This window comes from Phascolarctos cinereus, unplaced genomic scaffold (genome assembly GCF_003287225.1).
Source record: "Phascolarctos cinereus isolate Bilbo 61053 unplaced genomic scaffold, phaCin_HiC Scaffold_1;HRSCAF=81, whole genome shotgun sequence".
Taxonomy (NCBI): domain Eukaryota; kingdom Metazoa; phylum Chordata; class Mammalia; order Diprotodontia; family Phascolarctidae; genus Phascolarctos; species Phascolarctos cinereus.
Window position 1 is genome coordinate 67907376 of NW_027555514.1, and position 17755 is coordinate 67925130.

At 40.8% G+C, this 17755-nt stretch overlaps 1 protein-coding gene across 1 annotated transcript in view; it reads left to right on the plus strand.

Moving 5' to 3' along the window:
* The first annotated feature begins 907 nt into the window (after positions 1–907).
* Positions 908–17755, plus strand: part of SVIL (supervillin) — a 201716-nt gene continuing 184868 nt past the window's right edge. The window contains exon 1 of the mRNA XM_020990499.2: positions 908–933. The gene's annotated coding sequence lies outside the window, so the exon portion shown is untranslated. The remainder of the gene's footprint in view (positions 934–17755) is intronic.

Sequence of the window (17755 nt, forward strand, 5' to 3'; positions counted from 1 at the left end):
TTTTATTATACAATTTGAAAAAATCTATGGCTCCAAATTGTTTACAGATAAATGAGTTACAGAGACAACAGATTGATGACTATTTGTTTTCTTGGTTTCACTTTTCTTCTCTTAAGGAAACTGTTCTATTTTGGCCAGTACCAGATAAGCTACAAGTTCAGGTCAAACTGATGTTCTTTAAGCACTCATATGGATTATCCAACCTTCTTCGATACTTATGCATAGAATATTTTAAACAAATTTGTTTTGGGCATCTTTCTCAGGTCAGCCTTTCCCAATCTGCTCTTTTCTCTAAGTCTTTCCTGCGTAAAGGTAAAAGTAATCCTTATCTTCTCTGCTATTCCGAAATATTTTCCAGGTTTTATGTCCCACTCTCCCCAATCCCCCAAATACTTCTAAGGAACATGAATTTACATTTGAGTAGTGACAATAATTATATAACATAACTTTCATCTATACCCAAAAGGCTCATAACAATATTACACATATCCTGGGACGATGGGGAAAGCAGAACACAGTAAAAAAAATAAAACCAAATATTTGTGGGGCACATTATGGTAGAGCTTATTAATTAGCTTACTTTAGGTGAAAGAGAACAGACATCATTTTAGCAAGTCATTTTTATAGATGTTTCTTTGTTTGTTTTAACGTGGGACAAACCACTATCCTTCCATTTCACTACTGACAGTGGATGAAAAGTGCTTCAGGGACAGAAAATTAATCACTGAAGAAGATCCTGGGCTGCTTTGGGAATCTGCAAGGTTGTCATGTCATTTGCTCTATTGTTTCCCACATGGCAAAATAGTGACTTATGGGTTTTTTTCCCCTCTCACTCTTTCTTTAGACAAGAGTTATGTTGATCCCTTGAGAAGGTGGAGAATGATGGTGTGCAGCTTCATGACTGAAACCACAATTTGAAGATCAAAGATAGAGGTAAGTCCAAGTGGGGGACCATTGTGGGTAACTGTTCTGTTGCTAACACTTGACTTCACCTTGTCTGTATCCAGAGAAATTGTTAGGTCTCCCTGTAAACTATTAGAAACTATTGCTGAAAGGTATCAGTGCCCTAGGTAAAATAACAATGATAGTTCACATTTCTATGGGGCTTTAAGATTTCCCAAGTGCATTTCTTCTTTTACTTTTTTTTTTAAGGCAATTGAGATTAAGTGACTTGCCCGGGGTCACACAGCTAGTAAGTGTCAAGTGGTTGGTCTGAGGCCAGATTTGAACTCAGGTCCTCCTGACTTCAGGGCCAGTGCTCTATCCACTGCACCACCTAGCTGCCCCCCAAGTGCTTTTCTTAATAGCTACCCTGTTTGATAGACATTACAGATATTATCTCTTATTACATAAGAAAAGGGAGGTTTAGATAGTGATTTTACACACGTGGTAGGAAGATGACTCACTAGTCAGATGATTACTATTTTGGGAGGAGGATGGGGGGAGTCAATTAGAGTTAGATGACTTGCCCAGGATCACACAGCTAGTAAGTATCTGAGTCCAGATTTGAACTCAGGTCCTCCTGACTTCAGGACCCATGCTACCTAGCTGTCCCTCAGATGATTTCTAGTTAAGCACTCTTTCCATTATGCTGAGCTTTTTCTAGAAACTTTGTCATCTTAAGGCAAGAGAGCAGATTGGCCATTTGGGATGAATAGCTGAAAAATTTCTTTTATGTCCCTATGTTGTTCCCTGACGTCATTTTTTCTAGATGCACTTGGTCCAGGGAAAAGCGCAGAGGACTAGGGTTCAACCAGCACTGACTTTGACACTTACCATGTGTGTATGTGTATGTGTGTGTGTGTGTGTGTATGTGTGTGTGTGTGTGAGTGTGTGTGTGTGTGTGTGTGTGTGTATATGACGTTGGGAAAGTGACTTAACCTCTTGGGGCCTCATTTTCACATATGTAAAGGCTCTGGAACTGTCAGCCCTGTGAAATGTACAACTCAGCTAAGTTGTAAGTGTGGGTGTTTGTATCTTCTAGAGCCCAGAGCTTTTAAGGCATTGGAGCAATAGATTGAGGTCAAACACAGAAATCCCCATTGTGGATTTTTGGATCTACTATCTAAGACTCTGGGATCTCTCAATTTATTTGGCTCTCTCGGTGTACCCTTGAATGACTTGAATCCCCAGTAAAGTTGTAGACGTCCCAACCTTGGAGCTGTTCTGGGTCTAAATTGCCTCTGTTGGAACCAGATGACAGAGACTTCCTCCTTTACCCACGCCACCCCTCACCCAGTATATTTGACATAATTGGGTTGCAAAATAGTGCTGGGTAACCTAACCTCAGGGCAGGTCTTTTCAGCATGGCTATGAGAGGAGAATCATCATCATTTGCTTCATTTTCAGCAACTGCAAATTCTTGAGAGATAATGTTGAGATGGTAGGACCCGGGAGGCTTATTAGAGGCATGATAACAAAGTTTATGTTGAATTGTTTGTGCATTGAGACCAGATTCGGGGCACACCTTCTGCCTTTAGACAAGACATGTTCTTAAAGCAGATCCTTCAGAGGTCAAATTGTGGCTTCCTGTGTTTATCTGGCTTCACATGTTTTTAGCATCTGCTCTGGTGCTGGTGAAGACACTCAGTGAGTGGGTAAAAGCAGAGCAAGGTGAAGTGCAGGCCATTAGACAGTGTGGACGTGGTGATGGTCACGATGAGGCTGCCTGTACTGATCAGAGAGGCGAACCAAGCCGAAGAAATTTATACTTCAGAAACACCTCGATGCCTGCTTCTGGAGCAGAGGTAATTTGGCTGGGGCCATTACATATTTGCCTAATGAGTTCTCTTGATTTTTATAGTCTTAAAGCATATATTTTTAAAATTAGGGGCCAATTAGTGACCCAGCCTCCTTCCCTCCCCTTAAACACGCTGTTGGCAGAAAACTCTCTCCAAAGCCTGTTTTGCTCTTTCGTGCAAACCTCCTGTTTGAACCCAGGACCAAGCAGAGCTCACTCACGATGACTTTGAGCAGCACAGTGAGGTGTTGTTAGATTTCTTCCCATTTCTCTTGTACAAGATCTTTATAGTAATTTTTACCCCTTTTATTGAACAAAATGCTATATGCGAGGATGCTTCTAGGAGGCTTCTCCCTACTCTTTATGTGAAGCCTACACACTCAGAATAGCCAGTGCTCTCTTGCATGGTTGGCACAAAATCAGAAGGCTTCTTTGTTTTTCAAGCCCTAGAAGCTCTTTGTAGGTTTTGTTTTTGTGGCATGGGGTTTGGTAGGGTTTTTTAGTATTATATTTATTAAGGCATTACTCCTCTCTAAGAAGTATCTGGTTAGTCAGCCAGAATGAATTTGATAACTCACTTAGGAGAATACCAAGAAGAAAGTGATGCCAGCTAATCCCATTTGGCTGAAAAAGCCCTAACCAGGCTCTCTAAGTAAAGAGCCAGTCCTCATGGAAGGGCCCCGACTTCCTTTCTGCGTGGTGCTTATACAGTTAGGACTCTTCAGGGAACTTTAATTGACTTGATTTATGAGGGTGATTATCAGATCAATCTGCCCTCTTGGAGTGGTGAAGGTACAAAAGGACACTTGGACCTGGGAGGTTGGATTTCTGGGTTCCAAATGATAGGAAGTGGTTAACAGGAGCTTGTTGGCCTGTTCTGCTCAAGATGCAGCCCCTGAGAAAAGCCTACATTCCTGGGTCACTGATCACGTCTGGGGATGGACAAGGTAGGCTTAAGTGTTCCTCTGGCCATCTCCAAGAATTGCAGTACCTTGGGCAGGCTTGAGCTTTTCACTTAACTCGGGGATATGTTGTTGATTCCTTTCCTGTGCCCGGAGCGGATCTGTGCAAATTGCTTGACAGTTCTCAAAGACTTGGTGTTTATCTTTGATCCCACCAGGCCTCCAGCATGTCACAAACCTCAGGCTTTTGAACTCTGCTGGTCTGTTTGATCCGATGAATGTGGGTGACACAGGGAGAGAATGATTTAGAAAACTTAAGGGGGGGTGGGGGCGGGCCAAATGTGAAAGTGATGTTTGTGGGGCAGCCGAGGCTAATCAAAGGGTGATCAAACACCCCTTGAAATTTGGTACAGCAGGTGAGATGCAGAGCCAAAATTGGAAGAAGACAGGTAAGAAACTTCCTCTTCCTTCTAAAATGATTCCAGCTGCTTAACTTTAGGGAGAGAAGTATTTCATAATAAAGGCCCAAGGAATGATAGGGGTAGTTGTCATCTCTGTTTTGGTCTTGGTCCTATAATTGAGCTGAGCCGTTCAATTCTGCATAAGACAATAAATCAGCAAAAGAAGGACTGCGTCAGGGGTTGCTTTATCCTAGCATGACCAAACACTCATTTTTGTTTTTCTTGGCCCCAGCACTTCAAATATAGATGGCATAAATTGGACTCCAAGTAAAAGTATTAAAACGTATTACTCCGCCAGTGCCAGTAAATAGAAAGAACTTTGCTTTGTAGGTGGGGGAGTGGGGGAGGAATCTTCCTTTTTTATTTAAGGTGTGGTTTAAGAGTTGTTCATCTTCTTTCAAGTGGAATTCATTGTAGAGTGAGAGAGAGAGAGAGACTTTAGAAGCATGTAATGATACTTCTCTTTCCCCTACACTCTCAGTCCTGCTTTTTGGCCATAATTGGGTAGCAAAATCGTCCTAGGTAGACTAGCAGGAGACGTAGGAGATTTGGAAAGGCGGATAAAAGTTCATTGAACAACTACCTTCCTGGGCCTCACTTTCCTCATCTGTAAAGAGAGTGTTGGACTAGATGGCCGCTGAGATCCTTTCCAGCTCTAGACCTACGATCCTATAGTTCTAGGAATTTGGGCGATTTTTCTTTTAGAGTTCACATTTATTTGGATACTCTTCTTAAATTTTTTTTTGCTGGGTTTAAGACTTTCTGAGCATTCTTTGGCCCTGGGAGAGAGTTGTATAACCATAAAACTTGAGAATCCTGGCCGTAGAAGAAATGTTCCTTTAAAAACCCCAAGGACAGAAAATTGAATGCAGCTGTGCGCAAGAATTATGAAGCCAAGTGATAGTTGAGTCTGGGGAGTGCCATGTGCAGCTTTCCCAGCCCACTCATGCTGTGGTCCCTTGGAGATGGGAGAAAAGAGGGTTTTGTTGTTGTTGGGGTTTTTTTTCCAAGGTTGGAAGAAGAATCAGAAATCTGACTTCCTGCATACTTCTGTGATGTGGTTTTTTAAAAAGGCAGGGAGGCGGAGTGGGAACTCTTTGGAGCTAATTGTTGTCCATCTTCTTGTGGGCTCCTAGTGGCCTGGCTCTTCTTCATATGGTGCCCTGGAGCTTGAATGCCCCTCCTTGAGGATGGCCATGCCTCTGTAGGCCTTAGTGTTCTTCACAAGACTCAGAGATTAAGTAGTTTGGAAATCACAACCTTGAGACTAGAAGGGACCTCCCCAGGCATCTGGTCCAACTTTCTCATTTTCTTAATTAGACAATTAAGAGGAAGAGAGGGGAAGTGACTCCCACGACCACATGGACAGCTGGGTAGAGGTTACCCGGAGGGTCTGAGGCCCTGGTAAGGAGGACACACACAGATGATGCTTTGCAAAGGGAAGGGGGAAAGGGGGAAATACCTACTATGTTCCAGGCACTGCTAAGTGCTTTAACATATATTATCTCATTTGATCCCTTAGTGTGGCATCATTCTTCTAAATGTGACCCTTAAAAAAAACAACAATGGGTGCACTGGCCCTGTTCACCCTCTCCTTTGATGAAAATGAAGTAGCTATTTTTCTGTTATTAGCTGAGTGGACGTTAGGCTTCTGTCAAAAGGCCTGCTTTTAATCACATTGCTCTGTTAGACCCTGAAATGATGATTCATGTTTCTTCCTGCCCAGGATTAGATTACTGTAATTGTTATATGCTAGACACCCACTGGGAATCTGCATCATTGCTTGTTGGTATAGAAAGTGGTAGTAGTTTTCTGGTGAGAAAGGACTGAATCTGCCCATTTTAAAGTCCTCAGACAACATCAAAAACATTGATGAAGGGCCGGCTTTTGTTCTCGACCATCAGATATGTTCTGAAAGGGGACCATATCCTTTCTTCAGAGCTTGCAACATACATGAGCAAACACTAATGACCAGGTAATAACACTAACGGGTTTACCTATGCGTGTGGTCCTTGTGTCTTCATAACTGCCCATAAATATGTTTGTCATGGAATTAAGAGGAAGATGTCCTTGACGGGGAAGATCAGGATATTGAGATCAGATTCTGCGTAAGCTTCGCAGGGGAAATGGATTCTAGATAATGAATGATACATTAGGTTATGCCAGGCATATGGTAAGGCCGACACAGAGGGGCCAAGGAACAAGACATTAATCACCACAGACAAGGAGCAGTGAGAAAGTATGGAGAATAAATTCCCTTAAAGTGTGTCCCTTTTGATATTTCTCTTAGCAGCCGTATTTATTATGGTCCCACTTTTGGAATGGGAGCATAGACCCCACGTGAATGTGGAACCAGGAAGTTAGGAATGTTTGGTGACAGGCATGTAAATGAGTAGACTGAAAGCATATTTATCTCTTCTGAACTCCTCCCCTCTTTCATTCTTCAAAGGTGTTACTACCTATAAATGTACCCTGACACCAGATGATGTCTAGGGGTGAGTCATACTTTCTAATGAAATACCATTGGATGAGATTAAAAGCTCTGATTGTGTTTGTAAAGCCAAACACTCATGACTTTGGGGGCCTAGAAATTAGTTACTGGCTTGACTAGATACACAGACAAATCTGTAGGAGATTGTCTTGTACAGGATATCTAGTAGTACAACCCCTTCAGGGATTAAAAACTGAGGTTTGGAGAGGCTCGGGACCTCAATCCTGAGCCTGGATGTTGTCTCCAGCCAAGCATTCAACCTCCTCTTCCGTGCTGTGAAATGTGTTAGTTTCCTGCTGTCTCTGAAATCTGCAAATGCCAAGGAAGCAGTCCATTCAGTGCCTACAGTTATTAACTTAGATGGAGCTTAGTTAAAACCACCATGTGACAGTGGGCGTGGCCACAGGAATTTCCTTTTCTTCTTTGCTGAGGATTCCTTTCCCTCCCTTCTCCCCTCCACTATCACCAGCCTTGTCCTTCCAATCAACTACCCTCATTCCTTCTCCACTCTCCTTATCCCACTATGCGTTGTCACCTTCTCCCCACACTAGAGTTATTCTTAAAGCCGGAATGAATGAAGCCAGAGCTAGTTAGCCTTCATCAAGCCACTGGTACCATGAGGCCCCTGTACACTGCTGACCCTCATCCCCCTGGAGTTGCTTCCGGTCACTTGGAGCTAATGAAGTCCTAAATTTTTGTGGTGGGGAGAGGGACCCTCACCTGATAGGAGCGGGAAGAGGGAAAGGTTAAACAGGGTCTGCGATATCCTTGATGTCAGAAAGGGGAACAGATGTATTTTCCTTCTGAAACATTGTTGTGGCTTTAGAGTTCAGCTACTTATTTGCTTTTATTATTTCCAGGATCTGTGATGATTCCATCCAAACGTACATTCCTTCCACCACCAGAGCACAATCTCTTCTTTTCCTTAGTAGATGGTTTTATATAATCTAGTGTCCAATCCTCTAAAGATAAGTTTCTGAGCTTAGCCAGGCTGGGGCTCAGGTGATGGACATAGTCAATATCCAGGTCCTTATTCAAAGCTTCAGAGCTCTGAGACACACATTGTAATAGAAACAGAGGGGGAGAGTTGGACTTTGTTGTGGATTTTCATGTTGGCCCGTCCCAGGAACTGAATGATCACTTTAACTCAGTTTCTAGGGGAAGAAAAAAATCTATTCTGAGCCCCACAACAAGGAGATGGGTGCCGTATGGAACATAGCTGATTTAAAGTGGAAGTCATGTCTTGGCTCAGTGTTACAACCTCACGTACTATTTTGTACTTTCATCTACTGCCATGTTTTGATTTCTTGATTCATGGGAAAAGAGTACTATAGTTCCAGAGAAAGCAGATTCAGGTTTTTGGGGGGTTTTTTCCCTCCAAGAGCTAACTCCAAAGTTGCCAGAATTTTGGTTTGGGAATCCTGGATGCTACCCTTGGCTTTGTGGGATCTCAGCTACCCCCTCTGCAAATTCTGAGTTACAGAAAACTGCTCATGGAGACATGAGAAAGCTCACACACAAAGGAGATTTCAAATGATCTGTCTGTGCATAGAATATTGATTATACCAAATATAGAATATTTTAAATATTCAGGCTGTAAGAAAGGCCAAACCATCTCAATTGATCCTGTTATATACTCAATTACCATTTTAGAGAGGAGAGTATTCCCATATTATTAGGCCTATCTATATAGCAATGGAAATGGAGCCTGTCACAACATATACATCTCATATTACTTTCAAGTCTCTGAGACTAGTCTTCTAGAATGTAATGTCAATCCAGCATTGTAAGGTTAGCCTCCCCAGTGCCAGGAATCACAGAATACTGCTCCAAGTATACCCCCGGAAATCCTATATTTCAGTTGGACAATGACGCCAAGTTTTGTGTTTCCACCATGCTTTGCTACATACCCACTGCCATGTAGTAATAGCCTGAGAATGAAGAATTTGGCACTCTGATCAGTTGACCAAGCAGTGAACTACAGACCACCCCACAGCTCAACTGAATTTATTCTTTTTTTCAGCTAATAAAATTCTCCTTCACTTTAAAAAAGAAGCCAATTGATAGAGTTGGGAGGTAGGAGAGAAAACTTTATATGTTGAAATAATACCTTACTTTTTGCTTACTCTTCCAAGATACACACACACACACACACACACACACACACACACACACATTCCAAAACTGCTTTAGTTGCCTCAGACCTCATCCACATGACAAGAAGATCATTTCAGACCCATCATTTGGTGGCAGATGCTGGGAAACCCATGCACATGATATTGCTTTCTCTTAAAGGATTCAGAAATCCCAATGAGGAGGGGTATACAGTGAAGTCTATGCAAGCTGACAAATCCATCTGTCTATAATTCCTACTCTTCTAGCATTTTTCTACGTTGGAGATGGGAATCTGAAGAAACTCGTTCCCCAATTCCTCTCTTTAGCTTCCATCGAGAAGCAGAGCTGTGGTACCAAGAAGCAGTTGAACAGACAACTGTCTTCTTGTCCTCCTTTCCTAACATAGTCATCATCCTTTCTTGTTGCTGCAGAAATAGATGTTCAGAAGAAGAGAAATTGATTAGTGGCAAGGCAGGTAGAAAGGCAATTTCACTATTATCTTTGCACCTGTTTTTTGGTACAGAACAAGAGAACTGCTTCCAGTCTTCTCTTTTCCTGTTTCAAGACCAAAAAAAGAAAGAAAAGAAAAACAATATTAAAGCCTTGAGCCTGGGAAAATAAGTAAATATGATTCAAATTGAAGGAATAAGGTAAGGGCCTAATGTATACAGTTTTGACTGTCTTTTGTCCTTGATGTTCTACCTTATCTCACTTCAACAAATTTGTGAAACAAAGTATGCCTAGTCTCATCTGTTGCATTGCATGACATTCCCCAGAGCTAATCTTTTCTAAAAATAAAGCATCAGCATACATTAGTTTGACTCTTCAGTGACAGTTGAGAGGGTGTTTGAATCTTGGTTTTATGCTATGGAAACCTTGAGAGAGGACTCAAGGGCACTATTAATCAATCAACCAAGCAATAAGCCTAGATGAAGTTCCTACTATAGTCTAGATCTTCAAAGACAAAAACAAACCAACCCCTGCCTGCAAGTACCTTACATTTTATGTGGGAAACTGCGCGCGTGTGTGTGTGTGTGTGTGTGTGTGTGTGTGTGTGTGTGTGTGTGTGTGTATGGAAATCAGTAGGGGATTAGGGAGATTGGGACTTAATTCCTGAAGGGATCAAGAGAAGCCTCAAGGAGTAGCTGGCCCTTGGAACAAGCTTTGAAAGGAGCTAGGAATTCTAAGTGGGAGAAGGGAAGTGGAAACTTAGTCTTGGCAAAGGCAAAGAGGTGAGAAATGTTATGCCAATTACACTAGTTTGCTTGGACCATATAGTGCTAAACCACTTTTTTTTTTAATTTATGGTTTCTAACATTATCATGGTTATACTAAGTACACCTTTCCCTCCCATAGAGCCATATCATATAACAAATTATGTTTTCAGCGAGGAAAAAAAATCAGCACAACTCACTGATACATTGAAAAAGTCTTAACAACAATTAGCAGGGTGTTTTGATTTGCATTTCTCTTATTAGTCATTTGGAGCATACTTTCATGTGGTTCAATTCTTGAGAACTGTTCATATCCTTTGACCATTCATCTATTGGAGAATGGCTATGAGCTCGCTTTCTCTCTCTCTCTCTCTCTCTCTCTCTCTCTCTCTCTCTCTCTCTCTCTCTCTCTTTCTTTCTCTCTCTTTCTCCATACATACATACCATACATATATATAACTTATGTGTACATATATGTGACTTGTGTGTAAAATTATATAACTTATGTATAATATATATTTTATATATTAAAACTTTGTTTTATATATTGAAACTTATATATAAAATTTATATATCTTAGATGCCAACCCCTTATCAGAGAATTTTGATACAAATATTTTTTCCTTCACTTCTTTTCTTATCGTAGGTGCATTAATTTTATCTGTGTATTAAGCTTATTTTTTCCCCTCAATTACATGTAAAAACATTTTTTAACATTCGTTTTTAAAAATTCTCTTATTTCTTCCCTCCTGTTCCCTTCCTTGTAAAGGCAAGCAATTTGATATAGATTACACATGGTTTTGTTGTTGTTCAGTCACATCCAAATCTTCATGAACTTATTTGAGGTTTTTTTTGTTTTTTGGCTTTTTTGTTAGGCAATGGGGTTAAGTGACTTGCCCAGGGTCACACAGCTAGTAAGGGTCAAGTGTTTGGTCTGAGGCTGGATGTGAAGTCAGGTCCTCCTGACTCCAGGGCCTGTGCTGTATCCACTGTACCACCTAGCTGCCCCTAAGGCTTTCTTGGCAAAGATAGTGGAGGGGTTTGCCATTTCTTTCTCCAGTTCATTTTACAGATGAGGAAACTGAGGCAAACAGAGTTAAGTGACTTGCCCAAGGTCACACAGCTAGTAAGTGGCTGAGGATAGATTTGAACCCAGGAAGATGAGTCTTACTGACTCCAGGCTGTGCTCTGCACTCTATCCACTGAGCCACCTAGCTGCCCTGATGGTAAGTATGCAGTCATGCGGAACCTATTTCTGTATTAGCCATGTTGCACAAGAAAACACAGACCACTCCCCTCTGCCAATAAAGAAAAATAAAGAAAGTAAAATTAAGTATGCTTTGATCTGCATTCAAACTCCATCAGTTCTCTCTGTGGAGGTGGACAACATTTTTCATCATAAGTCTTTCAGAATTGTCTTAGATCATTGTGTTGCTGAGAATAGCTAAGTCATTCACAGTTGATTGTTCTTACAATGTTGCTGTTATTGTGTACAATGTTCTCCTGATTCTGCTTGTTTCACTTTGCATCAGTTCATATAAGTCTTTCTAGGTTTTTCTGAAATCTGCCTGCTCATCATTTCCTATGGAAAATAGTATTCTATCACAATCATATACCGCAGCTTGTTCAGTCATTTCTCAGTTGATGGGCATCCTCTCAATTTCCAATTCTTTGCCACCAGAAAAGGTGCTGCTATAAATATTTTTGTATATATGGGCCCTTTTCCTTTTTCTTTGATCTCTTTAGGATATAGACCTATTAGTGGTATCAAAGGGCATGTACAGTTTTATAGCCTTTGGGCATGGTTCCAAATTGTGCAGCTAAACTTCTTAAACTCATTGTAGGATCATAGATTTAAAACTGAGAGGCTATAAAGGCCAAACCTCTCATCTACAGATAAGGCAATTGAAGCTGGGAGACGTTTAATGACCTGCCCAGGGTCACACAGCTACTAAGTATATGAAGCAAGGTTTGGTTGAACTCAGGTCCTCCTGGATCCTTCAAGGAAATGTGTTGCACTAGTCTTTGTACCCACTTCTATATCCCCTCCCCAGAAGCAGTTTCTGCCCTCCAGGAGCTTATCGAAGGAGAATAATTTATACATAGATAGGCAAGAAAATACAAAATATGTACACCAGATGCCCAAAAAGTAATTTTGAGAGGAAGACACTTAAAACTTTAGGGATTTCTGACCTTGTTTGATTATCTGTATAATGGAATCTTTGGATAATATAACTTGTAGCACTGATGTGTGCTATTTGCTCATCTCCATCTGTAAAATGGGGATACTACTTGTATTACCTGCCTAACGGTTTGTTGTGAGGGAAGTAATTTGTAAATCCTGAAGTACTATAGAAATATGAGCTAGGAACATATTTATAAGTGTGAGGAGGTGTGGTAACATTCTTAGTGTTAATTCAACCTCCCATTCTTGCTTGATGACCCTTTTAATCATTTCTTATTGATTACCTGTCCCATTTTCCACAGTGACTGTTGCAGATTTTCTCTACTTCCCAACTCCGCTCTATGCTGTCCTCTTTTAGATGATTTTATCCCAGACTTTCCTGAGGAAACTGAGGCTATCTGATGGAAGTTTCTTTATCTCATACCCTCCATTTCTCAAAGCTTCTCTGCCTTTTTCCATCCTCTCCTTCTTTTTCCCTTTAGTCAATTTACAGAGATGGTCTTCCTACCTACCTAATGTTACCTCTCTACCTGTGCCCTTGTTCTTATGTCTTCCAGGGCATCTTGGAGCTCTCTCTCTTTCATTAGCTCCTTCCCCTCTGTTTATAAGCATCTTATGGTCTCCCTTATCCTAATAAAACAATCAAACAGGCAAAAAACAAATGAACAAAAACAGAACCACCTTCCCTTGTACATTTTATCCCCTCATGCTCCTATTTCTCTCTTCTTGTCTACTGCTAAATTTCTAGCAAGAGTGATTTAGTCTCCTTGTCAATACCTTGAACAGCCTAAGAGTCAGGTCAACTCAAGCATTTATTAAGTACCTACTATGTGCCAAGCACTGTGCTAAGCTCTGGGGAGACAAACACAGATAACTGAAATTTGGAGGAAACCAGGGAAGGTAAGAGGTGAAGGTGAGGAAGAAGAGAGTTCCAGGCTTGGGGGACAGCCAATGAAAATTCCTGGAGTTGGGAGATGGAGTGTCTAGTGTGAGGAAGGAAGGGCAAAGAAGTCATTTGCACTGTATGACAGAGTTAGGGTTTGGGGGGAGCGGTGATGTCTGGAGCAAGACTAGAAAGGTAGGAAGGTGCCAGGTTATGGATTGCTTTTCTTGATCTTGCCAAGTGAAGAATCATAGTAGCCAACAGTCAAGAGCAGATTTAAATACAAGTTCATCATTTCTGCCTCTTAGAATCCTTGTCATCCTGGCTTTACTCCTCCATGAAACTCTTAGTTTCCTCTTCTAAAAAATGGGGATAATAGCACCTACCTATCAGGGTTGTTGTGAGGATAAATCTGCCCTCAGACACAAGCTGTATGACTCTAGGCAAGTCACTTAACCTATGTCTACCTCAGTTTCCTCTCCTATAAAATGATGATAAAGTGATGTGGTATTTATAAAGTACTTTGCAAACCTTTAAGCACTATATATTCTAGCTATTATTAGATATTACCTTTAGTGTTCTTTCTTTCCTTAATTTTCCTTGTACTATAACTTCTGTACATATTCTATCTTTGCCTTCAAGGAGTTTATATTCTGCTGGGCCAAAGCATTAGAAGCATGAGATATGTAGAATATCCTTAATGAAAACATGAAAAGGGAATAGACAAACATTTATGAGAATTCATTGTTGAGGTAGTGACTCCGCTGTATCCAATTTGGGAAATTATACAGTGCTTTCAAAGTTTTCAAATTGCCCCCTGCTGTAAAACAAAACAAAACAAAACAACATTTTTTAGCCTCAATATTTCCTTGGCAGTACTATGTGGTTGTGACTCATTGGGCATAATACTCAGAAGATGAAAAAATTACAAGTCACTAAAAGGGCTTTGGAAAGATACATAATAGATCCTAAGCAGGCTGCAGCATGTTGCCAGTGGTTAACATGGCAGAAATGAGCTAAAAAGGATTGTTGAGGACATTTCAAACTCAGACCTTAGCAGGTCTGAAGCAGTGAGGATGGATCATAGAAACAAAGGAACAGAAATCTCGAGGGAGAGTTCTACCTGGACAGGGGAACTCAGGGTTTTTATAGTACAGCAAAGGTGGGCTAGGTGCAGGACCCACCAGCGGCATTCCTTGGCAGAAAGGAAATGGGAGCAGAAGGGAGTGTGAAAACCTGGGGGTCGCAGGCGTTTGTAAAAATCAGATTTGTTCCTGTGGGAAAATGCAGTTCTTCTCTGGGTCAGTAATCTCCAAGATTGTAGAGGCCTCCTAAAAGACAGCATCCGCAGGAAGAAGGTACAGTCTGAGGGTCTGTATTGACCTAAACACACACACACACACACACACACACACACACACACACACACACACACACACACACACACACACACCCTTAGGCCTTGAAGATTTCTTTATCTGGAGAAAAGCCTTTTCCTGTGGAGTTTCTGTGTCAGACCGATGAGTAGATCAGCAAAAGAGTTCCCTATGCACTTGGTTGGGAGGGTACCCAGAGAAGCATCATGGTGAAAAGATGTTGTGGGGGAAGAAGCCATTGACAAAATAAAGACAGTGTGGGGCGGGGGAGTGGAGGCTGGTACTCTCCTTCTGGGGATGAATAATTGGGAAGAAGAGACTGGGGCAGTGGTGACTGGGGGACCAAGTCATTTTAGTGGTTGTTGGTAATGGGAGCTGTGAAGAGGGAATGGGGTGAGGTGAGGGCAGAGAAGGGTAGGAATTGTGGAATGAATCACAGCTGCCCCGGAATATGTGACAGGCCAGGGGGAGGCCGTGGGCAAACTGCCTTTGTGCATATAAAGGAGATGAAAAATCCTGGGCCTTCTAACTCGGTGCCTGGATTAAACAACTTGTAGAGGGAATGGAATCTGCTTTAGTTCCTCTTTCTCTCCTTAAAGGGAATAAATCGATTGCATTTTAAATACAAAACATAATCGTAAAACTGGGGAAGTCACTTAACCTCTCTGGACTTCAGTTTCCTCATCTCTTAAAAGAGAAATTTGGACTAGGTGGCTTCTAAATTCTCTTCCAGCTCTGATCCTCTGATCTGGTCCAGTAGACTTACTGCCTTTTTATAAAAATAATCTAAGGAACTTCCTTTTGGAAGTAGAGACATCTGGTAAGGTTAAAAAAAAAATCAAGTCCTGAAGAATGATTTCTGTTTTTCTGGTGATCTGAAAAAAATGAATGCCCAAATCTGTATAAACTTTACAGGAGTAGTTTATTCACCTAGCTGAGCAGTATGTTATATTCCAATATAAATTCTAAGCAATTTGGGTTTAATAGTGATACTTTGATATTTCTCTCCCTAAAACAGTGCATGTACAGACATGCTTAAAAAAATCTTTCACTTAATTAGTTTCAGAAATTCAAATGGCTTAAGTACCTTATGTTCATTAGTTTTTCTTTATGGAATTTGTTTTGTCTGTAAGGTAAATGAAGGCAAATATTGAATATTCTAAAAGTAAGTTCTATTGGGTTGACTTGTAACTCTCTCTTATTTTTAGGTTTTTAGCAAATTTCCTCTAAATAGTTGTGCACCATTACTGTACTTGACACCAAAATATGTTAAAGTTTCTGGTGTTTGGGTGGTTGTTGTTGTTGTTTGAGGGATGGTGGAAGATCTGTTCAGACACTCAAGACTTTAATCAACTTGGACCTTCATTTCTATTAAAAATATGAAAATGTTAGAAATTGTTTTCCTGACCCAGGCCCACACTTGCATACAGTCTTCTGCAGGTGCTCTTGTGTTTCCAACCTTCACAATAAAATAGAGGGAAAGAGAAAGTTGACAATATAGTTGAATTTGAAGTAGCTGCAGAGCTGGGCTTGTTGCAACAGCTGATTTGATCCCCAGGCTGCCTTTCCAGAGCTATTTATGGTAGATTAGCTGGTATCAACACTCTACTGTTCAGCCCATAAAAGGCTGGTCCTATGTGAGGTTGCCACACTGCATTTGGCACAGTCTTCAGAGGCTGCGGAGATCATCCAGCGTAGTGTGGATAAGGCCAGTAATGGATGGAAGCACAGAAGGCAGACTGACAAACCACAGCCTCGAGGACTCCCGACTGCTGAGGGCTTGGAAAAGAAAACTGTGTCCCCTAACACTGTGGTGCTCCTTGCTCACAGGAGCTTTGGGCCTATAGCTTTTGCCTAGTTCATGTAGCTGGCCTCTATACATGCCTACTGGAAAGTACCTAGCTAAATTTACCCCCTTCTGAATCATCTTCACTGGTGCGACACTTTGTGTTCTTGGAAGTTGAATTTGTTGAAACAAGTCTGAAATAACAGAGTGGAGTCCTTGAAAAATAGAATGAAGAGGATTTAACTTTGTGTGTGTGTTGATGGGGTAAAGATTTTGCGTGTCTTTGTTTTTTCCTCTTTTAACTTAGAAGACCAAGGATTGCACAGAAATTTGAAGTAAGTGAAAAATGTTCCCTTTAAGTCTTAAGAGATTTTCTTTGGATTTGTGGAGCTAAAATGCTGTGTGATTCTTAGGTCTTTCAGCCTTCTTTGAATCTATACCTTGGGAGTGTTTGGGAGTGGGGTAGGGTGTTTGCTTCAGGCAGGACTTGGGGGTTCAATTCTGGAGAAAGGCTGCTATAAACAACCTTTTAGTGTGGGTTAGTAAGTTGTCTACATGCTAGCTTTATTAAATCTCACAATCTAAGAACCTGTAATGTAAGAATGATAAATAAACTCACAGCCCAGTGTATCTTACTAACTTGTTTTTGGCAATCTGCACAAAACATGCCCAGAAGGGCAAATTAGTCATAATAATGATGACTATTTAGATATGCAAATGAGAATTCTACCTGCAATTTAATATTTGATTTGAAGATACACAACCTTATCACTTGTGGAAAGCTTGGACTTCATTGGTGCACATGTTCAGTATTCCAGGATTTATATTCCATGCTCCTTCTATCTTCAGTTTCCTAACTAAAAATACGTTCTGGAGAATAGCTACTTTGTTGCTGAGCAGTTTTAAAACTTGGGCCTGGGGCTGCTTAAAATCTTGGGGCTTTCTCTAAGTTGGAGATGTAGCAACTAGATGCAGCTTCTATTGAGGGAGGAAGGCCTGGGTTCCAACCCTGTCTCTGAGCCTGACTGGAAGACCATGGACAAGTCACTTGACAGCTCAGCCTCAGTTTCTTCATTTGTAAAATAGTACTTACTGTACAGGTTGTGAAATCAAAAGAGAGAATGTTTGTAAAGTACTTTATAAAATTTAAACTCTATAAATATAACTATAGCATATATTTATATTTAACTGTATGCCTAGATGTGTAACTATAATTTACTATATAAATATAGCTATAAATGTCAGTTATCATGATTATTAAGTAATGATATGTTATATGAGGTATGGTTTGCATATTATTTTTTAAGTTTTATTTTCCTTCAGAGATGTTTCTTTATATAGATTCAAACGGACTAATAATAGTCATTATTTCATCATCTCTAAGAGGAGTATTTATAGGGAACAGAAAATTATTTTAATGTCTTATTATTACTCCCCTACCCAATAGAACCCTCATTTACAACAAATAAAGTATACAGTCAAGCACAACAATTCATCTCATTCAGCGTGTCTTCAAATATATGCCTTTTTCCTTACTAGGGCCTCTATCAGAGTCAGGAAACATGCCTCACCATCCACCCCTTGAGGTCAGGCATGGTCACA